Here is a 5698-nt window from a genome sequence, read left to right as displayed (position 1 = left end):
AAATTTCAACAAAATACTAGCAGAACAAATTCAACAATATATTAAAAGAATCATACACCATGACCAAGTGGCATTTTTTAATTTATTTGTCCCACCTACTGAGAATAACCCTTCTGAGAACCATCATGAACATCTCTGCAAAGCAACATTGCTAACTAAACAATACCTAACAGGCCAAACTATCAAGAGATATTCAACAAAGTAATCCCACTGCCAATTTTGCTGAGTTGTGGGAAGAAGCAAACCCTCATGGCTCTGGATAAATGAAAAACTCATATAAAAGTAATTTTAGTTTCTTAAGTTACAGCTCTAAATATTTGTGAGACATCTCAACTCTGAGCTTCTTATCTCCAGCAGCCTGTATGTTTGGGCCACAATTACCTGAAACAGCTTAAATTACCCCCCCCCATTAATAGCCCTCATCATTCCAAAAATCTCACTCCATTGCTCTTGATACATTTATCTTGAAACTCACTGAAGTTTTTGATTGCTCTGACCAACTCTACTTTCTTGAAAGCTATCATCCACTCCCCACCCCAGCCCTACCATGTCCCTGTCTAAATTCCTTCTGATCCAACCTAGACTTTATAAATGGCATATCATTTCAACAAATTTCTTATGAAAAACCCATTCCCTCTGCTTCATCCCTGATAACTAAAGGCCTTTCTCAGACCTATCATTTGCCCTCTATGCTCCTTTGCCCAGATTCCTGAAGGCTAATGCAGACATCGTGCTAAAATTACACTGCCTCTCACCTCAGCTGACCTCCCCAGGCCACTGAGCTACCTTTGGTTGGTCGTCTTTTCCATTCCCCTTAGTGACTGTCCCTAACGTCCATTATTCTCTCCAGCATTGTATCTCATCCCAAACCTCTTATCCTTTAGCAGATAGTTCCTCATAGTATTATCAAGAAGAATCTTTCCACCCTCCATTCCCCAGAGACATATTTATCTAGAATTGTGCCATCTTTTCCATATGCCCTGAAGAAAGAAACTTTTACCTTAGGCTGGTCCCTCCATCTGTACCTTAAATCCCATTTGCTCTCAGCTACTCTAGATCTTTATATTATTAATGATCTTTTCTTTTTGCTGCATCAGCAATGTCCTCTCAATTAGACCCTTCCTTCAGGAACATATAAATATGTTCACATTTCTCCCATCATAATAAAAATCCTACCTTTGACTTATGCTTACTTTCTCCCTTTCAAAGTACCCTCATAAAGAGTTGTTTATACTCCGTCTCCACATCCCCCTTTGCACCCCTCAGTCCTTTCCAATTTGCTGCTACTTCACACTATTCAATTACTCTCATTAAGATCATTTAAATGACTTCTAAGTTTCTAAATTTAAAGGCTAGGTTTTCATTCTCTTACTTGAGCTCCTTACAGCATTTGATACTACTGGTCAATCTCCCCTCTTCAAGTGCTCTCCTGGTTTTAGAATAACATTATTCCTTGTTTCTCTTCTTATCTCTCTAACTAGTTTTTCTCAGTCTGTTTCCTGGATTCTTCTTCCTTATAGGAAAGATGCCCATATCAAAAAAGATTATAAAGACAAACTGAATGGCATCCCAGTAGATTTTCAGGGCTGAGCCACATATAGCAAGGCTCTGTCATAATAATATCATGCAGGTTGTGACTGTGAGCACTCACAGCCCCATGGACTTTAATTGTCTATATGCCATAATCATGGAGTTTGGTGGCAATGTCACTTTACATGAAGTCATACATAGTGCTATCAGCTGCCCTGAGGAAGAGAAAGGGAGCTTCACTGCTGTGCCCAAAAACTTTTAAATTTGGGAAGGCATATACTTTCATATATTTAGGGAAATAAGGATTCCCTAGATGTATGAATGACCCTGCTTTTCCTTCACTCATAAAGTATTGAGTACTTTGAGCTGAGGCTTGCAAACATTTTGATTCATGAGCAAAATTATCTGCAAAATTGGTAACTGTTTGCTTCAAGAAACTGGAAGATTTGCTGTGTTTCCAGAGGCTCCTTACCATCTAGAGAGCACATACATCCACCAAGCCCCAGAACTCCTGAAAAACCATAATTCCCGAAGGTGACATCTACTCTTTTGCTATCATTCTCTAGCAAATGACTACCAAAGAGGTACCTTACTCAGGAGAGTATCAGTATATGTTCTATACCATAGTGGCCTATAATCTTCATCCATTTCTCTCAGCAGCTGTCATCACAGACTCAATCTCTGGGAAAAGACAAGAGGATCATCTGCTGCTGCTAAGTAAAGAACTTCTGGTTGATTTTAACTTTTTAAAACCTGATTTTAAACCTGTATTAAGATAAGCTATCACTGGGGTGCCTGGGTGGCTCAGTCGGTTAAGCGTCCAACTTCAGCTCAGGTCATGATCTCACGGTTCGTGGGTTCAAGCCCCATGTCAGGCTCTGTGCTGACAGCTCAGAGCCCGGAGGCTGCTTCAGATTCTGTGTCTCCTTCTCTCTCTGACCCTCCCCTGCTCACTCTGTGTGCTTCTCTCTCTCTTTCAGAAATTAATAAAACATTTTAAAAAATTAAGATAGGCTATTGCTTTGTTTCTATTTTTTTTCTTTTTACTTTATTTGAATCCAAATTAGTTAACACATACTGTAATAACAGTTTCAGGAGTAGAATTTAGTAATTCATCACTTACATTATAACACCCAGTGCTTATCCCAACAAGTGTTTTCCTTAATGCCCATCACTCATTTAGCCCATGCCCCCACCCAATACTTCTTCAGCAATCTTCAGTTTGTTGTCTGTATTTAAGAGTTTCTTATGGTTTGCCTCCCTCTCTTTTTTTATCTTATTTTTCCTCCTCTTCCCCTATGTGCATCTGCTTTGTTTCTTAAACTGCACAAATTTATGAAATCATATATTTGTCTTTCTCTGACTTATTTCACTTAGCATAATACATTCTAGTTCCATCCACACTGTAGAAAATGGCAAGATTTCAATTGTTTGATCACTGAGTAATATTCTATTGTATATGCACACCACATCTTCTTTATTCATCAGTGGATGGATATTTGGGCTCCTTCCATAACTTTCTATTTATTTTTAGATGATAACAGAGGAAAACTATTTGTAGGAGGGATTTTTTTTTTAATTTTTAATGTTTATTTTCTAGAATGAGAGAGAGATAGAGTGTGAGTGAGGAAACGGGGAGAAAGAGAGAGGGAGACACAGAATCTGAATCAGGCTCCAGGCTCTGAGCTGTCAGCATAGAGCCCAAAGTGGGGCTCCAACTCACAAACCATGAGATCATGACCTGAGCCAAAGTCGGATACTCAACCAACTCAGCCACCCATGCACCCCATGTAGAAGGTATTTTTAGAAAATAAATTTATTTAAAACCTCAAAAAAGAAAAGAAAAAGAACTGCCAGAATGTAAATTTGACATCAATTAAAACTGTTACATAACAAAAATAATAAATATAAATTTAATGTTCTTTCAGCATGATAAGCTTGAAATTAACAGCATATCTACTTTGCAAATCAGATAGTGCATTTCAATTATCAGATGGCTGCTTTCAAGATGGTATGGGAAAGGAATGGAGAAGAAAATACTGATCATTTTTTTAAAAAAAATTTTTGAAGACTATTCATTTTTGAGAGAGGCAGACAGACTCTTAGCTGGGGAGGGGCAGAGAGAGAGGGAGACACAGAATCTGAAGCAGGCTCCAGGCTCTGAAATGTCAGCACAGAGCCCAATGCAGGGCTCAGACTCACAAACCTCAGGGTTATGACCTGAGCCAACTCATAACTTGGTTGGTATGCTTAACCAACTAAGCCACCCAGGCACCTCGAAAATACAGATCTTAAGAATGCATTAATCTCTTTCTACGTTGCTCCAGAGGAGAAACAAGTAAACTTCTCTTAAACTTCTCTAATTTTCTTTATAAAATATAAAACTAAACCAAAATTAAATAAACTCAACATGATCACAAAATATGTCTTATATATGAGTAATCTTTAATTTAAAAATGTAAGAATTCCTTTAAAAAAGAAGAAACTAAAACTAAATTAAGTAAAAGAAATAAAAGAATAAATGCAGTGGAAATCAACAAAACAGAAAATAATAGAAGAATTCAATGTAATCATAAATTGATTCTTTGAAATAATCAAGAAAAAATAGTCAGATGGGGAATAAAGGAGAGAAGACACAGATTTTCACTATCAGGAATCAGAGATATGGCATCATTCCAAATGCTAGAGCTATTAATTAAGAAAACATCATGAAAAACATTACACAAATAAATTCTACAAGTTAGGTAAAACTAAAAAAACATAGTTTCAAACTGTCAAAACTCACTCAAGAAGAAACACATAGCCATTTATACCCCTGTACCTTTTACAGAAATTGCATTTGTAGCTAACATCCTACCCACAAGTAAAAATCCAGACCCAGATGGTTTCACCAGAAAAGTCTCCTAAATATTTATGGAAGAGATAAGCTTAACAACAAACAAAATCTTCCAGAAAACTGAGGAGGAGGAACATTTCCCAATTCATTCTATAAAACTATCATTACCCTACTCCCATCATGTTGCATGGAAAAGATAATTTAGGCCAATATGCCACACTTAAAAATATGCAATACTTGAAAACAAAATTTAGGCCAATAGAAGCCAACAAAATATAAGTGATCGAGTAGGGTTTATTCATTTATCCCAGAAATGCAAGGTTGGCTTAACATTCAAATAGTAATTAATATAATTCACCATATTTCAGACTTAAAAAGAAAAACGAGATCATTTCAATGGATGCAGAAAAATTATGACAAAATCTATTATCCATTCACACTACAAAATTTTAGCACACTTGGAATAGCAGAGAACTTTCTCACCCTGATGAAAAGGGATTTACCAAAGAAACCTCCATTTAATATCACACTTAACATCCATACTTTTTCTTCCTAAGATCAAGAAAAACATAAAGATGTTTGTCACCACTTATATAAAACATTACTCTGAAGAGTCTAGCTAGAGCAGTTGTAAGTAAGTGTGTGTGTGTGTGTGTGTTTCAGTGTGTGTTGAGGGGAAGGGAATGGAGAGCTTAAAATAATAAAAGGATGGGGGCCCTGGGTAGCTCAGTCAGCTAAGCCTCTGACTCCTGATTTTGGTTTAGGTCAGGATTTTACAGCTCGTGGGTTTGAGCCCCACATCGGGATCCACACTGGTGGCACAGAGTCTATTGGTATTCTCTCTCTTCTTCTTTCTGCCTCTCCCCTGTTCATGCTTTCTCTCAAAATAAATAAATAAAGCTTAAATTTTTTTAAATAAAATAAAATAATAAAAGGCATTCAGATTGAAAGGAAAAAACTAAAACTGCCTTTGCAAATAATCTTAAAGGACATGATAATCTATACAGACAATCCAATGGAATCTACAACAAAAACAAATAATAGAAATAATGAGTTTTAGCAAGGTCGCAAGATCCAAGGTCAATATATAATATATATAAAGAATTGCATTTCTATAAATAGTAATGGATTATCAGAAGTTCAAATTTTGAAAAAAAATACCCTTAACATATAAAAAACATGAAATATTTAGGAGAAAATAAGTAACTCTGACAAAATGTACAAGACTTGTGAGATAAAAACTGTACAATATTGCTAAGAGAAATTAAAGAAAACATCTGTAAGCAGAGAGGCATATCTTGTCCATAGGTAAATGACACATTGTGCTAAGAT

At 36.3% G+C, this 5698-nt stretch overlaps 1 pseudogene; it reads left to right on the top strand.

Annotated features, from left to right (window-relative positions):
• The first annotated feature begins 1561 nt into the window (after nt 1-1561).
• LOC144222088 (proto-oncogene serine/threonine-protein kinase mos-like) lies at nt 1562-2309 on the top strand (annotated as a pseudogene).
• The last annotated feature ends 3389 nt before the right edge of the window (nt 2310-5698 follow it).

The sequence above is a fragment of the Crocuta crocuta genome, unplaced genomic scaffold (genome assembly GCF_008692635.1).
Source record: "Crocuta crocuta isolate KB4526 unplaced genomic scaffold, BGI_CrCroc_1.0 scaffold716, whole genome shotgun sequence".
NCBI lineage: Eukaryota > Metazoa > Chordata > Mammalia > Carnivora > Hyaenidae > Crocuta > Crocuta crocuta.
The sequence above is the reverse complement of the archived record's forward strand: the minus strand, read 5'-3'. Positions and strand labels throughout refer to the sequence as shown.